General features: G+C 39.4%; 2 protein-coding genes across 2 annotated transcripts in view; both read right to left on the bottom strand.

The window, feature by feature from the left end:
* The window catches only part of dgkb (diacylglycerol kinase, beta), a 797,915-nt gene extending 793,369 nt beyond the window's left edge, over nucleotides 1-4,546 (bottom strand). The window contains exon 1 of the mRNA XM_059972632.1: nucleotides 4,489-4,546. The gene's annotated coding sequence lies outside the window, so the exon portion shown is untranslated. The remainder of the gene's footprint in view (nucleotides 1-4,488) is intronic.
* LOC132395171 (general transcription factor II-I repeat domain-containing protein 2-like) overlaps nucleotides 1-18,817 on the bottom strand; it is an 80,735-nt gene that overhangs the window by 14,051 nt on the left and 47,867 nt on the right. The window lies entirely within an intron of this gene.

Here is an 18,817-nt window from a genome sequence, read left to right on the forward strand (position 1 = left end):
GGTGAGTACGAGGCAAGGGATAGCAAAGCAGTCATACAGGAGGTAACTCATAATAACAAGGTCAGCTACGGGAGTTCATGAAATCTTAGGAGAGGAACCATAATACAAAAAGCAGGAAGTCACCAAACCTCCATCCTTGCACGATTCAACAATTCAGGAAAAAAAGAGCTCTAAATACAATAATTCCTATGGCTCAAGGAATCAGCCATCAGAAAACTGCAAAAAAAAACTTCAACAAAATTTAAGGTAGTGCCAATCCACCTGGAAACTGTATTCACACTTGCAGAAGCCTAATTTGAAACAACTGGAAACATCTTAGCTATTGTTCTACTCCTATTATCTCTACTTCCGAATGTATTTGGCATAACATTTAAAACTTTGACTAACTTTTATAGAGAATATATTTTATGGAGAATATATTGACTGGTTGCATCACAGCCCCATATTGAAACACCAATGCCCTTGAATGGAAAATCCTGCAACAAGTATTGGGTATGGCCGAGTTCATCACTAGTAACGCCCTCCCCACCATTGAGAACAGTTACACGAAGCAGTGTTAAAGAAAAGCAGCATCCATTATCAGGAACCTCCCACCACCCAGAACTTGTTTACTTCTCACCACTGCCATCAAGAACGTACAGAAGCCTTAGGATTCACACCACCAGGTTCAGGAAAAGTTATAACCCTTCACTAATCAGGCTCTTGAACCAGAGGAAATTGCTTCACTCAACTTCACTTGCCTCATCATTGAATGGTTTCCACAAACTATGGACTCACTTTCAAGGACTCTTCATTTCATGTTCTCAATTTTTTAAATGATTTATTATTGTTATTACTATTATTATTATTATTATTATCATCATAATCATTATTTCTTATTTTCTTTCTTTTTGTGCTTGCATTTTGTTGTCTTTTGCACACTAGTTGTTTGCTCTGTTGGTGCAGACTTTCATTAATTCTATTATGGTTCTTGGACATTGAGTATGCCCACAAGAAAATGAATCCCACGTTTATGTATGGTGACATATATGTACTTATATAATAAATTTACTTTGAACTACTCTTTCATCTAGAGCATTAAGCCAGTCAGGGGCTGAGTATAAGTGTGAAAAAGAAACCTGTGAAAGAAGGTGCCTCGCTTATCTGATTGTGTCTCTTCAGTGACTCACAGAATGTATAGAGAAATATTAATTTAACTTAACTGAGTTTCTTCTAGCAATTGTTGACAAATATCAAGTGCTCCTAAAATATTCCTTGCATCCAAAAATTGGACTTGTACTCTGTCTTGAGATACACAACATAGATTAAATTGCTCCGAGAGTCACTTCCTCTATAAACTTTTAAAAGTGTGTGATCCCCTGATAGCAGTATGTCTGAACAACTTTCCTCATTAGCAATTGCAACCTTCGAAGGGAATCAAGGATCACATCAGAGCTATTATGAGACTGGGTACTGTCAAGGCACGGCTGTACAGTCAGTTTTACTTTAATATTTTTTTCAATGATAAGAGTTGTTTGGGACCAAATTGTGCTTTTTTTTCCCTTTGCCTGTTGATGATAACACCATGTGACTGAATACACAGCAATAACGAAGGTTTGTCTGAATATGTAACATTGTCTATTTAGGAGTAATGTTATCTGTGTAAGCTCGATATTTAGGATTATCAATTAGTCTCCAACAGTCAAGTTTGTCACAGGCTTGTTTCCCTGTTTTTCCACTTATAGTCAAAGTCTATCTGAAATATAATTGAGTTCATAAAGATTCTGAATAATTCAATAAGTGTTTCAATATGTGCTTTTAATATCAAAGAAGTGTATATAACATACATCCTGAAATTCTTTTTCTTCGCAAGCATCCATGAAAACAGGCATGCCCCAAAGAATGAATGGCAGTTACATGTTAGAACCCCAAAGCCCGCCCAACTCCCCTCCCACACATAAGCAGCAGCAAAGCAACAAAAAAAAATCCCCCTCCCCCACCAGCAAAAAAAAAGCATCGGCACCCCCTCCCCACCAAGTCATCAAGCATGTAGCAAAGCATCAATAAAGACACAGTTTTGCAGTTCCCTAAAGATCACTCATTGATCTGGTAATTAGACATACCACAAGCTCTCTCCCTCTCTCTAATAAGGGAAGAAAAGGTGTCCCCATAGCAGTGGAGGAGGCCGTGAAAGATATTTCAGTTCAGTGAAGGAATGGGAAGTGAAATTAAAAAAGCTGTCCCTCAGGAGATTATGGTTCTTTGTGGCAGATGGAGTGAAGGTGTTCAATGTAGTGCCCCTCCCACCCCCACAACCTGTGTCAGGTCTCACTGATGTGCAGGAGGCTGCGCAAGAGTTCCAGATGCCATAAATAACCTGCTGCCTCACCTGGAGGGACTATTTGGGACCTTGAATAGTGGTGAGGGAGGAGGTATAGCCGCATGCGTAACACTTAGCCCAGTTGTAGGGATAAGTGCCCGGAGGGGGATATCAGAGGGGACGGAGAAGCGGAAAAGGGATTCATGGAGAGAGCGATCGCTGCAGAAAGCAGAGGGGCAAGAGAAGGGTAGATGTGCTGGTGGTGGGATCCATTGGAGATGGTTAATTTGAACAAAAAGATGCAATAGATTTGAAGGCTCAAGGAGTGATAAGATAGGACAAGTTAAGCCCTATCACTGTTACATCTTGAGTCCAGGGAATGGGGTGAGGTCTGACATTTAGCAAGTGGAGGAGATGTGGGTGAGGGCTGAACTGATAGCAGTCTGAAAAGAGGACACCTTAGATATTCTGGAATGAAAAGCCTCATCATGAGAACAAATGCAGAGTGGACAGAGGAAATAGCAATTTCTCCGGACCAAAGGAGTAGCCATGACCCCCCAGCTAAGCCAGTATTTTGTTGGCTACATAGAATGATCCATGTTCAAAACCTAGACTGTTAATACTCTTTCTCTGCTACGTTTATGGCTGTATTGGTGTTTCATTTACTTTGCCACCATCTTCCACTTTGTCCTCAGATTTGCTTGGCCCATGATTTTCCACTTCTTTGATCTGTCTGTCTCCAGTGACAGCTTATCCACCAACATCATTTACAAACCAACAGACTCCGACAGTTACTTTAACTACACCTCTTCCCACCCTATCATTTGCAAGAACCTGTTTCGCAGATGAGAAGAAAAACACCTCATGTTCCATCAATGCAGTCTTTAAGCTGATGGCATCAACATCTATTTCCCTACTATTCCCCCTTGCCCTTTCTTATTCCCCTGCCCCACCCTCACAACAACCTACCCGTCACCCATACCTTTTTTCCTCTTTTTTTCCCAATCCCGATGAAGGATCTCCGTTTGAAAAGTCAGCTGTCCATTTTTCTCCATAGATGCTGCCCAACACATTGGGTTTCTCCAACTGTGTGTGTTGCCCCAGATTTCCAGCATCTGCTGGTTTGTCTATGTTCAATATGGTTTTGTGACCTTATTTTAATTTCTGTTTCTTTCATTCAGAGGCAATATTTCATGGTGAGAGACAAGCAGTGCAAGAGCAAAGACCAATCCGTAAATAATTATAAAACTATTAAAATGTGGAAGCTTGCTTTCAATTCTATTGAACCCAGAACTGTTGCCTTTTTTTTTGAGGAGGCGAATACACTGCTTTGAACTCAATGGATTCTCAGACTATTTGGTCAGAAATTGACCTCAGCCATGTGTGTCTGAAGTCACATGTATGTCACACCAGGCAAGAAAAATCATGGTTATCATGAAACAAATTTATTATCTCAGATTTGCTGTAATGGGATTAAATTTCCTCCAGATTAATCATCCAGGCCTCTGAAAACCAATAGATTAATTTAATCATTGTGCAGCCACACCATTGCAAGTTACTGATTTAGATTTGGGCATCATGTCTTAGAAATATATGATAGGTTTGGAAGTGGTAGAGTTCTTTGTGTACCAGAGCAACATATTGGTTTCATAGGTCCTAGTTCATAAATTTGGTTTGCACTTCCTTGCTTAGAAGGTTAGAGCACCTTTAACCATGGCATTTGAAATGTTAATGAAGTTCATACAATCTCAACAGCACACAATGGCATTCAGTCTACGAAGGCAGCATTGGCTTCAGTTAAGCTATATGATCATTCACATATCCTGTAGTCTTGCAGTTTATTTCCCCTCTAGTGGCTGAACGATTCCCTTTCAAATGCCCTGTTCGACCATGTTTACACCATTCATGCAGACAACAAGTTCTAAATCCTACAGTTAGAAGCATTTCCTCATCTTCTCATTGTATATCTTGCTCACTCCTTTCCATCTGTACTCCTCCTCTTTTCAAGTATCTACTAGTAGGAAGGAGAGCCCTTTACTTAGCATGCCTACCTAATCATGTCCTTGTATAAACCTTCCAGATATTCTCTTCATGCTTTTTGCTTCAACAAAATCAATCACAACTTCCCTACCTTGATGTTGAAACAGAGCTTACGTCTCTTGAACCACCAGAGTAAATATTTTGCTCACCTTCTCTTGGAACTTCACATTTCCCCCAAGGTGTGTTGATTAGAACTGGATCTAAAACTCCTGTCACGATACAGCAAGTTTTAAGGTTCAACATAACAACCTTGTACAGGCTCTTACGACATCTAATTCATAACCTGAGCATTCCACATGCCTCTGCATAGTCGCTCAACACATTTATACACACATATGCATGCATGGGTGCTTGCATACATACTCAAATACATACAGATCATTTAGTCTGTATATTGTATTGTTCATTCTGTCAAAATATAACACTTCACCTTTTTCATTAATATTTAATCATCCATTTGTGCATCCTACTTGCCTATCCAGGTCCATTTTGACTACTCACAGTTTATAATATATCCAAATATGGTGTTACCTGCAAAAAAAAATCCTGTCAGCTGCACTTTTACAAAAAGTGACCTGTTAACCAATGTCCAATCTGGTAAATCACAGTTTATTATAATTCTGTTTTCTGCCCTTGAATCATACTTTTCTAATTCAAGCTGACTCAACAGGTTTCAATTTTGGTTTAAAAAGAAGTGGAACATTCTCTAGTGCCATTTGAAATCTAAGTAAACACTAAGGTTTAAAAAAACAATTAAATTATTTCATTAGAAAATTCATTCAGGTTAATCAAACATGACTTGATTTTAACACAAGTTTGTTGATCTTCTTTAAACAAAGAATGGCATTCATTCATTGGTTACAGATTTAATGCCTGGTTAAAGATTTCAAAAGCTACCCTGCAACAGATGTGTAACTGATTGTGATTAGCTTACTACTGAGAGGCCATATTATTATACAATGAAGTCATATTTGTCTTGTAAGTATCCCCAATCCCTGATAATATTCTGCTAATTATCTCACTGCCACTTCACTACAGGTGTTCCCTCACCTTGTCCTGTGGTCAGGTAAACAGATATTCCTGGTGGACAGGTTAGTAAAAGAATACTTATTTGCTTATGTTAATACCCTGGGAGGGATGGATATATATATATTCTTCATTGATATTCCCATTCATGGAAAATTTATTCTTCATTGATAAACCAGGTTTTGCATCTAGTTCTGTCATGTTCCATGCACTAAAAAAAAACAATTCCAACAACTGTCCTCAGCAACACACACTAAGATCTTCTCATGTGCTTTTAGACATAGAACAACTACAACTGTTAACTGTCCTTGAGGTTCTACCTTACATCTTGCTACAGATAATTCATTCTTCAGATAAGCGCTCAGAGTGTTTTCTACAGGCGCATCACAGCCTGTACTGTAATATCTTGTTTTTTTTTAGCTCTGAGAAAGCCATCTTCTCATGTCCTCAGAAGCAATAACTTGTTTCCTCAAACCAGTGTTTCATTCTGGAGCACCATTTATCAGAAACGTGGCTAATAGTCTCATTGTGCGTTCCAGGCATTTTGACAGTTCTCAATCTTACCTAACTAAAGGTTTTCATGCAGGATGAATGCATTCACACATTGAGTGTGTTTAAGATCACCTCCTCACGAAGTTGCAATTCATTGAAATTCTCTGACCCTTTACCACATTTCTCGGAGAGGTCCCCTTACCTATCATTTGTCTACTTTTCCGCAATGAAAAGCATGGGAATAATCTCAGTACACATATCACTGCACATGCTATTGACCCACTGAGTCTTTGCCAGCTCTTAGAATAATTCCATCAATCCCATTTAGATCAAAAGACCGTAAGATGTAGGAGTTGAATTAGGCCATTTGGCCCATCAAGTTTGCCTGCTACTTCATCATGGCTGACCCAATTTTCCTCTTAGCAGCAAACTCCTGCTTTCTCCCTATATCCCTTCATGCTCCGATCAGTCAGGAATCTATCAACCTCTGCCTTAAATATACATGAAGAATTGTCCTCCACAGCTGTTTGTGGCAAATAATTATCTGGCTAAAGAAGCTCCTCCTCATCTCCATTCCAAAAGGATGCCCCTCTATTCTGAGCCTGTGTCCTCTGGTCTTAGATTCTCCTGCCATAGGAAACATCCACTCCACATCCATTCTATCAAGGCCTTTTGCCATTCGACAGGCTTGAAGGTCACCCCTCATTCTTCTAAATTCTCATCAATACAGACCTAGAAGCATCAAATGCTCTTCATATGACAAGCCATTCAAACCTGGAATCATTTTTGTGAAACTCCTTTGAGCCCTCTCCAATTTCAGCACAACCTTTCTAACATAAGGGATCCAAATAAAGTTTCAACATTATATCCTTGCTTTTATATTCTAATCCTCTTGAAATGAATACAAACATCGTATTTGCCTTCTTCACCACAGATTCAACCTGCAAATTAAGACCATAAAACCATAAGACATAGGAGCAGAATTAGGCCTCTCAGTCCATCAAGTCGGCTCCACCATAACATCATGGCTGATCCCAAATCCCACTCAACTCCATACATCTGGCTTCTCACCATATTCTTTGACGTCCTGACCAACCAGAAAACAATCAACTTCCACCTTAAATAGACACAAGGACTTGGCCTACACAGTAGTCTGTGGCAGAGCATTCCTCAGATTCAGGAGAATGGGGATCTCATAGAAACATTCCGAATGTTAAAAGGCCTGAACAGATTGGATATGGCAAAGTTATTTCCTACAGTAGGAAGGTCTAGGACAAGAGGGTATGACTTCAGGATTGAAGGATGTCCTTTTAGAACTGAGATGCAGAGAAATTACTTTAGTCAGAGGGTGGTAAATCTGTGGAATTTGTTGCCACGAGCAGCTGTGGAGGCCAAGCCACTGGGTGTATTTAAGGCAGAGATAGACAGGTTCTTGATTAGCCAGGGCATCAAAGGGTATGGGGTGAATGCAGGGGGAGGGGTGGGGGTGACTGGTAGAATTGAATCAACTCATGATTGAACGGCAGAGCAGACTCGATGAGCCGAATAGACTACTTCTGCTCCTATATCTTATGGTCTAAGTTTTTCTCTATTATATGTCCTCTCTTTGGTTTTTATGTAGGCTTTAACTTATTTTGTTAACCTCATTTGTGTCATCTTGCCTTTATAATACTTCTTCCTCTTTGAGATGTAAATATCCTGAGCCTTCTGAATTGCTTCCAGAAATTCCAGCCAATGCCATCATCCTCACCAGTGTTCTTCTCCAATCATTCTGGCCAACTCTTCTCCCATACCTCTGTAATTACCTTTACTCCACTGTAATACTGATACATCTGACTTAAGCCTCTTCTTCTCAAATTCAAGTTGAATTCGACCATATAGTGATGACTTTCCTCTAAGGATTCTTTTACCTTAAGCTCTCTGATGAATTCTGGTTCATTGCACAACACCCAATCTAGAATAGCTGATTCCCTAATAGACTCAACCACGAGCTGCTCTAAAAGGCCATCACATAGGCATTCTAAAAATTCCCTCTCTTGAGATCAGCACCAACCCAACTTTCCCAATCTACCTGCATATTGAAATCCCCTTGACTATTGTAACATTGCCCTTTTGGCATTCATTTTCTATCTCCCATTGTAATTTGTAGCCCACATCCATACTACTGTTTGGAGGTCTGTATACAACTCCCATCTGGGTCTTTTTACCCTTGTAGTTCCTTAGCTCTATCCACAATGATTCAACACCTTCCAACCCTATGTTGCCTCTTTCTAAAGATTTGATTTCATTATTTACCAGCGGACCAACCCTGTCTGCCTTCCTACCTGTTCTTTAGATACAATGTGTATCCTTGGACATTAAGTTCTGAGCTATACCTGTATTCAACACTTCATTATGCCCATAAATGTCCCACTGATTTTCTTACTACACACCTCCAGGAGCAAACAATATTAGCCAACTATCAGCATGCCTTTGGGCTTTGAAGTATTGGCACTAACCCATGCTCAGAACATGAGAAAAATTAATACACACATGAAAGCCAAAATAACCTGTAAAATACACATTGCAGGTATATGATTTTGCCAATTGTTTATTTTTTATTTCCACATTTAGTATGAGCTGATTAGTATTCCATTTGTGAGAACTTTTCCTCACTAATATATTCCTAGCAGACTGAATTGATTTTTTTTGTTATTAGGCCATATTTTGATAGTACATTTCTTGCAGACTAAATAGATGTTTTGCATCTGGTTGTGTATTTGTTTCACACATAATAGTGTTCCAGCTCATCACATGTTTGGTCTCCTGATCACTGTAATCATCAAGCTGGCAAGAACCCTGCTTAAATACGTTATCTTTAGTGAGCATCATCTTAATTGACCATCATGCTCTGAGCCTCCAACCTTATACCATGTTCATGGAGTTAAACATTATTGTTGTTTCAATAAATATTTAAACAGTTTCAAAACAGTAACAATATTTAAAACGCCAGTACATATTAGAAATCTTTTCACATAAGCTTGTGCTGTGTACTTAGAACATCATTTCAGGGATAACACAGTGGTACAGCTGGTGTCTCACAGCTTCATTTACCTGGATTCAACCCTGGTTGCTGTCCAAGTGGAATTTGCACATTGTTTTCCAGCTCCCTCATTTTTGAGTCAAGTCCCAATAACATGCTCGTTAGTAGTTTGGGAGGTGATGGGTTTTGGGTGGGTGGGGCTGTAGTTGATAGGAGTATGTGAGAATGGGCTACTGGGAGTTATCAGTGGGAAATGGGATTTTTCTGCGACCTGCCATAGATTTGAGTAGCCAAAGTTGTCTCCTTCTATAAGTCAACATGAACCCAATTTACTATCTAGCTTTCTTCACTCAGGAACACATTTCTGTGACCTAGAAACAGTTAGCTAACTTAGGTTTTTTTACTTCCTGTAAATTCAACACAAGCAAAATATCAAATACACATTCAAACAAATTGATTTACCTGCATCGACAAGCTTCAGTTCTGGTGAAGAGAAAAAAAACATACTTCTTTTAAATAAAATCCTATCTTTTCCATTTACTGCTTACTTTTTCAACTACACTGGCTCTCTTAACTACAAATATGGTGCAAACATTTAAATTTTCCTTAAGCCTTTCCCCCACTATATCTCAACATGTGTACACATTGCCACTCAGGACTGAGTTTGCTTCTTGCAACATTTCCATTCCATCAGGCAAATAGAAAGTGGTACAGTACAGCACAGTGCGGGCCTATCGACCCACAATGTTGTGCCAACATTTTAACCTACTCTAAGATCAATCTAAACCTTCCCTTCCCCCACTGCCTTTTCATTCATGTGCTTAAGAGTCTCTTAAAAGTCACTAACCTTCTGGATTCTACCACCACCCCTGGCAGCACACTTTGTGAACTTATCACTGTCTATGCAAATAAAAACACTTCGTCTGACGTTCCCTCTAGACTTTAATGCAATTTACTTAATATTATGCTCTATTGTATTAATCTTTTCCACCCTGGGGGAAAATATTCGGTTGTCCACATTGTTTATGCCTCTTTTCATCTTGTATACCTTGATCAATTCACCTCTCTTCCTCTCTCACTCCAAGGAGAAAAGCCCTAAACTCATTAACCTATACACAAAAGGCATGCTCTCTAATCCAAGCAGCATCCAGACAAATCTTATCTGCATCCTCTCTAAAGCTTCCACCTTCTTCCTCTAATGAGGCAACCAGAACTGAACATGATACTTAACACAATAAAGTGTGGTCAAACCAGAGTTTCATAGCATTCTTTGAATAAAACATACACTTTCTTAACAACACTATCAACCCACATGGCAATTTTAAGGGATCTATAGACATAGACCCCATGATCCTTCTGCTCCTCCACACAGCTAAGAATCCTGCCATTAACCCTGTATTATGCCTTCAAATTCAACCTTCAAAAGTGTATCACTTCACACTTTACTTAATTGAATTCCATCTGTAATTTCTCAGCCCAATTTTGCATCCTATCAATATCATGTTACAATGTACACCAACCTTCCATAGCACTACCAACCTTCGTGTCATCTGCAGACTTACTAACCCACCCTTCTGCTTCTCAGCTATTTATAAAAATCCCAAAGAGCAGGGGATCCAGAACAGATCCCTGCAGAACACTACTAGTCACCAACCAACAAGCAGAATAGAAGCCAATAAACTATACTACTACCACCCTCTGCTTTCTGTGGGAAAGCCAGTTCTGAATCCATGCAGCCATGTTTCCTGGGATCACATGCTTTTTGACTTTCTGAATGAGCAACATGGGGAACCTTGTTAGACTCTTTACTAAAATACGCATGCTCCACATCCACAACTCAAATTCGGTAAATTTGATTTGCCATTGCCTCAAAGACCATAGGACTGTAAGATATAGACATATAGATTCACAAGGTTAATTCCTGGGATGTGCAGACTGTCTTATGCAGAGAGCTTAGAGACTGGGCTTGTACACACTGGAATTAAGGAGATTGAGAGGGGATTTGATTGCAACATATAAGATTATTAAGGGATTGGACAAGATAGAGTCAGGAAATATGTTCCAGATGCTGGGAGAGTCCAGTACCAGAGAGCATGGTTTGAGAATAAGGGGTAAGTCATTTAGGACAGAGTTAAGGGAAAATCTTCTTCTCCCAGAGAGCTGTGGGGGTCTGGAATGCACTGCCTCGGAAGGTAGTGGAGGCCAATTCTCTGGATGCTTTCAAGAAGGAGCTAGATAGGGGAATCAAGGGATATGGGGACAAGGCAGGAACCAGGTATTGATAGTAGATGATCAGCCACGACCTCAGAATGACGGTGCAGGCTCGAAGGGCGGAATGGTCTACTTCTGCACCTATTGTCTATATAGGAGCAGAATCAGGCCCTTTGGCTCAAAGTCAGATCTGCCATTTATTCACGATTGATTTATTTTCCCTCTCAACCCCATTCTCCCGCCTTCTCCTTATAATTTTTGATGCCTTTACTAGTCAAGAAACTTTCAAATGCTGCTTTAAATGTACCCAATGGTTTGGTCTCCACTGCCTTCTGTGGCAATGAATTGAATTGAATTGATTTGTCACCTTCTGTCTAAAGAAATTCCTCATCTGTTCTGAAAGGGCAGCCTTCTATTCTGAATGGGTGTTCTCGTGTCCTCAGCTCAGAGCATCCCACTAATGGAAACATCTACTCTATGTATGTACACTTCCACTAGGTCCCCCTTGTTCTTCAGCGAGTACACGCCCAAAGCCATCAAATGCTCCTCAGATATTAACCCTTTCATTCTCGTAGAACTCCCCCAGACCTTCTCTAATGTCAGCACATCTTTTTCTTAGATAAGGGGCACAAAACTGCTTAAAATACTCTAAGTTCAGTCTGGTCAATGCTTTATAAAGCCTCGACATTACCTCCTTGTTTTTATATTCGACTCATCTCGAAATGAATGGTAACATTGCATTTGTTTTTGTTACCACTGACTCAACCTGCAAGCAATCCTTTAGGGAATCCGGAACGAGGACACCGAAGTCCCTTTACACTTCTGATTTCTGAATTTGTTTCCACCTTTAGAAGTCTTTAATAAAGTGTGTGACCACAAACACACTGACACCGTATTCCATCTGCCGCTTCTTTGCCATCCTATTTCCCCAAAGCTACCAGGATTTCCACCTATCTTTGTGCTGTTCACCAACCTAGCCACAAAGCCATTAATTTTGTCATCCAGATCATTAATTTATAATGTGAAAAGTAGTGGACCTAACACCAACCCCTGTGGAACACCAGTAGTCGGCAGAAAAGGTCCCCTTATTCCCACTCTTTCCCTCCTACCCATCAGTCAATTTTCTCTCCTTGATGGAAAAGGATTAAATTAGGCTTGTGAGGCACAGCCTGCCCCTAAAAAACCATACTGACTATTCTTAATTCAATTATGCTTCTTCAAATGTTTGTAAATCTTGTCTTTAACAACCCTCTCCAGCAGTTTTCCCAGCACTGACATAAGACCCATTGGTGCATAATTCCTAGAATTATCCCTATAACTTTCTTGAACAAAGGAATAACATGTGCCTCCAATCTTCAGGCATTACTACTATGGCCAGAGGGGATGCAAATATCATCAACATCCCTGTAGTTATCTTCCCTTGCTTCTCATTACAACCTGAGGTGCATCCTGTCTGGCCCCAGGGACTTATCTATACTAATGTTCTTCAAAATTTCCAGCACATCATCTTTCCAGCACACCAACTATTCCAGCACATCATCTTGTTCTATGCACACCTCATATTCATCAAAGTCCCTCCCACTGGTGAATTCTGAAGCAAAGCATTCATTAAGGACCTCCCTACCTCCTCCATCTCCATTTACATGACCCTTTTATCCCTAATCGGTCCTACCTTCATTCTAGTCATCTTCCTATTCTTCACATCTTTGTAGAATGCTTTCTTTTCCTTAAATCAACTTGCCAAAGCCTTTGTGCTCCCTTCTGGCTCTCCCAAGTCAATTCTTAAGCTCCTTCCTGACTATCTTGTAACTCTCAAAAGTCTGCCTGATCCCTCTTCCTAAGCCTTAAGTATGCTTCTTTCTTGCTCTTGATTTGATGTTCCACATTTCTTGTCAACTATGATTCCTTCATGCTATCCCAATGGGCCAAACCTATCCAGAACTCCATGCAAGTTCTCCCAAAGCAGCCTCCACATTTCCGACGTGCATTCTCTGGTGCATCTGTTTCCAGTTTATACTCCCAAGTCCTCTGCCAATTAAATATTTTCCTTTACTTGCAGCTCAGACCCCTGTCCAAAGCTATGTTAAAGGTCAAGTTGTGTCACACAAAAAAAAGCAATTTCAAGCATAACCTGTCTAGTGCAAGAGATCTACTGACTAAAACATCCCATTGTTTTACGTATCTTTGCTCCTTTTATTTGTTGAATACAAATTAAATGCTTAGATTTCAAACACCTGTTATCTTGAGCAATATGACACAAAGAAGTCAAGATTTATTTAACAGACAGTGGTCAAAAAACAATAGAATCAGTTGGTTGCAAACTGAAGGTTTGTGACAATATTCCTTTAACTTTTTGTCCAATATCACAGCAGAATGAACATACACAAAAGTAAACTAATCACAGAGTCCCTGCTGGAAGAAGAAATGCAGCTTATGCAGGTGATTTTCTCTCTACCATGGGTCTTTCTTGATGCTCACTTTGATAAGTCATTGCTCATTTAATTTTAATTGGCTGCTCTATAAACCAACAGTTTTTCATTCTGCTTTGATTACTTTTTGAATTTCAAATTTTGAATTTTAACATAGTGAAATCATTTGACTGGTTAAGTGTGGAGTGACTTTTCTCTGGTGAAGAACAACAAATGGCTTTGGTCATAAAATTTGAATTCAGCCTTTCAGGAAGAAAATGGTGAAGCCATTTGTTCAATTCATATAGAATCTGCATTTGTATCCTTGGGCTGTCTGTCATAAGGCAGCACAGTTCAAGAATGTTCTCCTGCTATGAGGTGAACTTTGGGCCAGAGCAGTTTCTTCATTGACCACACACCCCCATCTTCCCATCCCCCACCCACTATACCCAATCCAAAAACAAAAACAAGGTGGAATTCCACCAGAAATGTATTCTGACATCCACACTGCTGATGCTTGTTCTCAATCACAATCTTAACTTTAGAATGCAAGCATTTGCTCATAGCAGTCAAATGAAAATACTCATTTTGCTGCAGAATTTCCCAGAATATATTTAGAAATGTAAAAAACCTCCAGCATAATACAAGTCCTTCAGCCCACAACGTCATGCTGAGCATGTCCCTACCTTAGAAATTATTAGGCTTACCTATAGCCTTCCATTTTACTAAGCTCCATGTACCTACCTAAAAGCCTCTTAAAAGACCCTATCATATCCGCCTCCACCACCGTTGCCAGCAGCCCATTCCACGCACTCACCACTCTGAGCAAAAACTTACCCCTGACATCTCATCTGTACCTACTCCCCAGCACCTTAAACCTGTGCCCCCTTATGGCAACCATTTCAGCCCTGGGAAAAAGCCTCTGACTATCCACACAATCAATGCCTCTCATCATCTTGTACACCTCTATTCCTCCTTCGCTCCAAGGAGAAAACGCACTATTCCTATTCACTCAACCTATTCTCATAAGGCATGCTCCCCAATCCAGGCAACATCCTTGTACATGTCCTCTACACCCTTTCTATGGCTTCCACATCCTTCCTGTATTGAGGAGACCAGAACTGAGCACAGTACTCCAAGTGGGGTCTGACCAGGGTCCTATATAACTGCAACCAGTATTTAATCAGTAAACTTGCCTTCAAAAAGCTAAACTTACTGTATCCAGTGCGTGTAGGAAGACAACCAATATTTCACTCCATTTTGCTCAGAAATTATACTGATATTCTTTTCTGAAATGTGATATGTGCAGATTCATGTGGTAGTTTAGCCTATAAAGCTGGAAGATTAATTCTTCATTTTGACTGGGGTAAAATACAAATTAAATTACTACAAAATGTGAGTTGTGTGATTCCACTAAAATGTCTACTGGTTCCAACTGAATGTTGTATTAAACATTTTAAAAGCTAATCCAGTTTGCAGATGCTGCATTATCATCATCCATGTACAGTACCATGTTTATTAAACATTATAATTACTGGGGACCCATTTAGTCTCTCAGCAATTTTTTCTTCTCATTTATTTATATGCTGAGTACCATGTTGTAATATTAAACAGGATTTGCTTTCCTTTATAAAGCAATACATGACTTTTACATAACAAGTGATAAAAATACTTAACAGGATTATTGCGATTTGAAACAGAGTATTGAACAGTACAGCACTCTAACGGGCCTTTCAGCCCATGGAGCTTGTGATGGGCATGATGTCAAGTGAAACTATTCTCTTCTGCCATATTCCTCTATTGCCAACGTATCCATGTGTCTTTCTAAAAGCCTCTACCACTGCTAATGCTGATCACTCTGTGCAAAAAGAACATACCTCCATTAAGCATTACCCCTCATCTTAAAGCTACACTCTCTGGTATTGAAGATCCTCATCTTGAGAAAAAAATTTTGGTGATCTGCTCTCTTAACGCCTTTCAATTTTAACAGGTTTCCTCTTATCCTCCAGCAGTCCTGAGAAAACAATCTAAGTCTGCCAGTCCTGATGATGGAGATTGGCCTGAAGCATTGACTGTTTACTCCCCTTCACAGATACTACCTGACCTGCTAAGTTCCTCCAGCATTTTGTGTGCTTTGCTCCTGATTTGTTGAAACTTTCCCTATAGCTAATATTAATGAGTACCCCTTATTCCAAATGCTTGGTGCCAGAAGTGCTTCAGATTTGTTTTGATTCTTTTATATATAATGAGATAGTTTGGGGTCACCATCATTCTGACTTAGAATTTTTGTGCTACTGGTCAACAGTCTTTGTCTTACACTTGTTCATCACATATATATACACTTAACAGTAAAAATGATTACATAACATTAAGGTAATGAAAATATAATGTCTGCAAGGTAACAGAAGCAGCATTGAGAGAATACCTGAATCAGCTGTTGAACGACAGCAGGAGTTCAGTCTCCACCTACAATGCCGTGTTTTGATTAAATGGCTACAGTACACTGTATTTGTATTGTACTTTTCTTTTGGTTTTTAAGTATAAAATTTAAATACAGGTAAATGGAATGAAAACATTTTATTTTTAAACACAATAATGACAATGGAGATTAAATTCAGACTTTATGCAAAAATAATATGTTCTATAATTACCAGAAAAGCATGATGATCTTTGCTAACAAAAAAAGATAAACACAGCACCAAACACAACAACTATATCATGCCTGAGAGACCTGAGGGAGGGGTACATCATTGTTAACATCATTGCATTTGAGGGACCTGGAAGCAAATACTCTTAGGATGAGGAAGCATTGTGCTGGTTGACTTCTTTAAAAAAAAGAGTTTTTTTGCAATGTGATCAGCCTCATTAACAAGGGTTTTTGTTGTTGAAATGTGTATTTTTACAAACTGATGTGATTTCTTGTTCTGCTACAAATGCGTGTTGTTCTAGCTCTTCAGTGAGTCCATCACAAAACTTTCACCATTTAATCTATGAGCACCTTTACTTCTGTGTTAGCAAAATCATCCTCATCTTCACTATTCTCATCATGATCACCTGATCAGCTGATGACTCATTAACAATGTTAGGAACTTCTTCAATATCCACTTCCTCCAGCTTTATAATAGACTCAAAGCATCACTTTTACATATTTTTCTCACTTGACATGCATAATCACTTTGTTCATCATCATCGAAAATAGCTGTTGTCTAGAGGTTGTGTCAGGCATGTACAAGTGTGACTTCAGTTGCTGTGTTTCATCTATTGGCAGCAGCATACAAGGCACCCTTAAGGCTAGACTCCTTTTGGAAACCTTCCACACCTATGCCTCTGTTCATGCTTTTCAAGAAACTATTTAATCTTCAGTGTTCTCAGAGACCCTTGATCACAGGGCTGAATTAATTAAGTCACATTTGGAGGGAAGTGCATGACATTAACATTATTTTTGATGAGATCTTCAGCTGGAGGATGAGCAGAACAGTAGTCAAAAAGTATTCAAAATCTTGTGGTTGTCATCCCTACAATGGGGATGAGGCACTGGTGCAAAATGTTTGTGAAACCAATCATAAAGGACACCCCTGGTGATCCATTCCCTTTTGTTACCTGGTAAAGTATTCACACCTTTAGAATGAGGATACATGATTTTGCTTACCACGGCATTGCTTACATTTATGCATGCCTGCTGTATTAGCATATCCCAGCACAGTTATTCTGTCCTTGGCATCCTTAATTATCAGTTGTAGTCAGTGTCTTCCTGGGGCAATAAAACCAGAACAGTGATATCTCATCTGCATTGTAGGCTTGTTCTGCTGTTAGATGTTCAAGAGCTACTATCGTGGCAAACTCGATGAATTTCTCTGCTGATTCATAGTCAGTAGATATTTTATCACCACAAAATTTTAAAAAATAATGCCATGACTTTTCTTAAAGTTCTGCAACCAGCCTGCTGAATATTCACAATTACTTTCAATTTTCAGTTTGCCAAGATGGATCTTTGCTTGTTTCATTGGGGGGGGCAGAGGGGGGTTTGGGGCTCTAATATTTAACTGTCATTCATTCTTTGGGGCACTCCTCTGTTTTTGCGGATGTTTGCGAAGAAAAGGAATTTCAGGATGAATATTGTATATATTTCTCTGACATTAAAAGTACTTATTGAAACCATTAAGCAGCTTATGTTTACTCAAATGTTGATGAATCCACTCTTTCAATACACGATCAAGATCTTAATTTAACTTTGTGCAGTGTTTTTCTATTTTTCTTTAACTTCTGTTCATCATTTTCAGTATAGAACTTTAACAGTTTGTCCTTCTGTTTCTTCAAGTCATAGATGGTGTTTGTTTCAACAGGAAACTCCTCTGTCAGGTGCTTCACACTTATATCATTTCAGGTTTTTCCAACAGATTGACTGTGTTTTAGGTAAACAGAAATGCTTCCTCTTTTTCCTTTCACTATTACCCATAGGAGTAACTGCAAATCTTTTTGACATTTTCAACAATAACTTCACAGCACAGAGCAGAGAATAAGCATAAAACACATGGTAATGACTGTAAGTAATGCACGAATGTCTGGCGACAATGACTGCTGAAAATGGGTTTGCACTAACTGAGCCCCCCGCCCCCCCCCCATGGTATGTGAGGTTACTTCAGCACTGTCTGTGGTGTGCAGAGACCTGCACATTGCCTCAGAACCTTCCCAGTACCTTGTGGAATTTTGCATTTGTGACATCATTTCAGCACTTTAAAAAATTTCAGATTCCAGAGGTTTTCAGATTTTAGATTTTTGGATGAGGGGTACTCAACCTACAAAGTATAATAGGTTATGGAAGAAGACAGGGCTTGAAGGGGAAAATAAATCAGCATGATCGAATGGTGGAGCAGAACTAATGGACCAAATAGATTAGTTCTGCTCCTAGGTCTTATGGTCTAATCTGGTATCACCCTGGTACAACTCTTTTGAAACCTTTTCAAATCACCACATCATTCCTGTAATCGGGAGAGCAGAACGATTTGACTGTTACATCCTACACTCAGACCAATGAAGGTAAGTATGCATTCTTTACCCTTCTATTATCTTGTGTCACCAATTTCAGAGATGTATGGATCTGGACCCCAAAGTCCTTATGTACATCAGTGCTATTAAGGTTCTGCCTTTAAACATATGCTTTCCCCTTGCATTTGTCCTCCCTAAGTGCGACATCTCATATAAACTCCATATGCCATTTGTCCATCTATATCTTTAAGTGATCTTTACCAACGGAATCTTTTGACAACCTTCATGTCCAAATCTCCCCCATTTCTTGTGTCATCTACATATTTACTAACC

The sequence above is a fragment of the Hypanus sabinus genome, chromosome 6 (genome assembly GCF_030144855.1).
Source record: "Hypanus sabinus isolate sHypSab1 chromosome 6, sHypSab1.hap1, whole genome shotgun sequence".
NCBI classification, from domain to species: domain Eukaryota; kingdom Metazoa; phylum Chordata; class Chondrichthyes; order Myliobatiformes; family Dasyatidae; genus Hypanus; species Hypanus sabinus.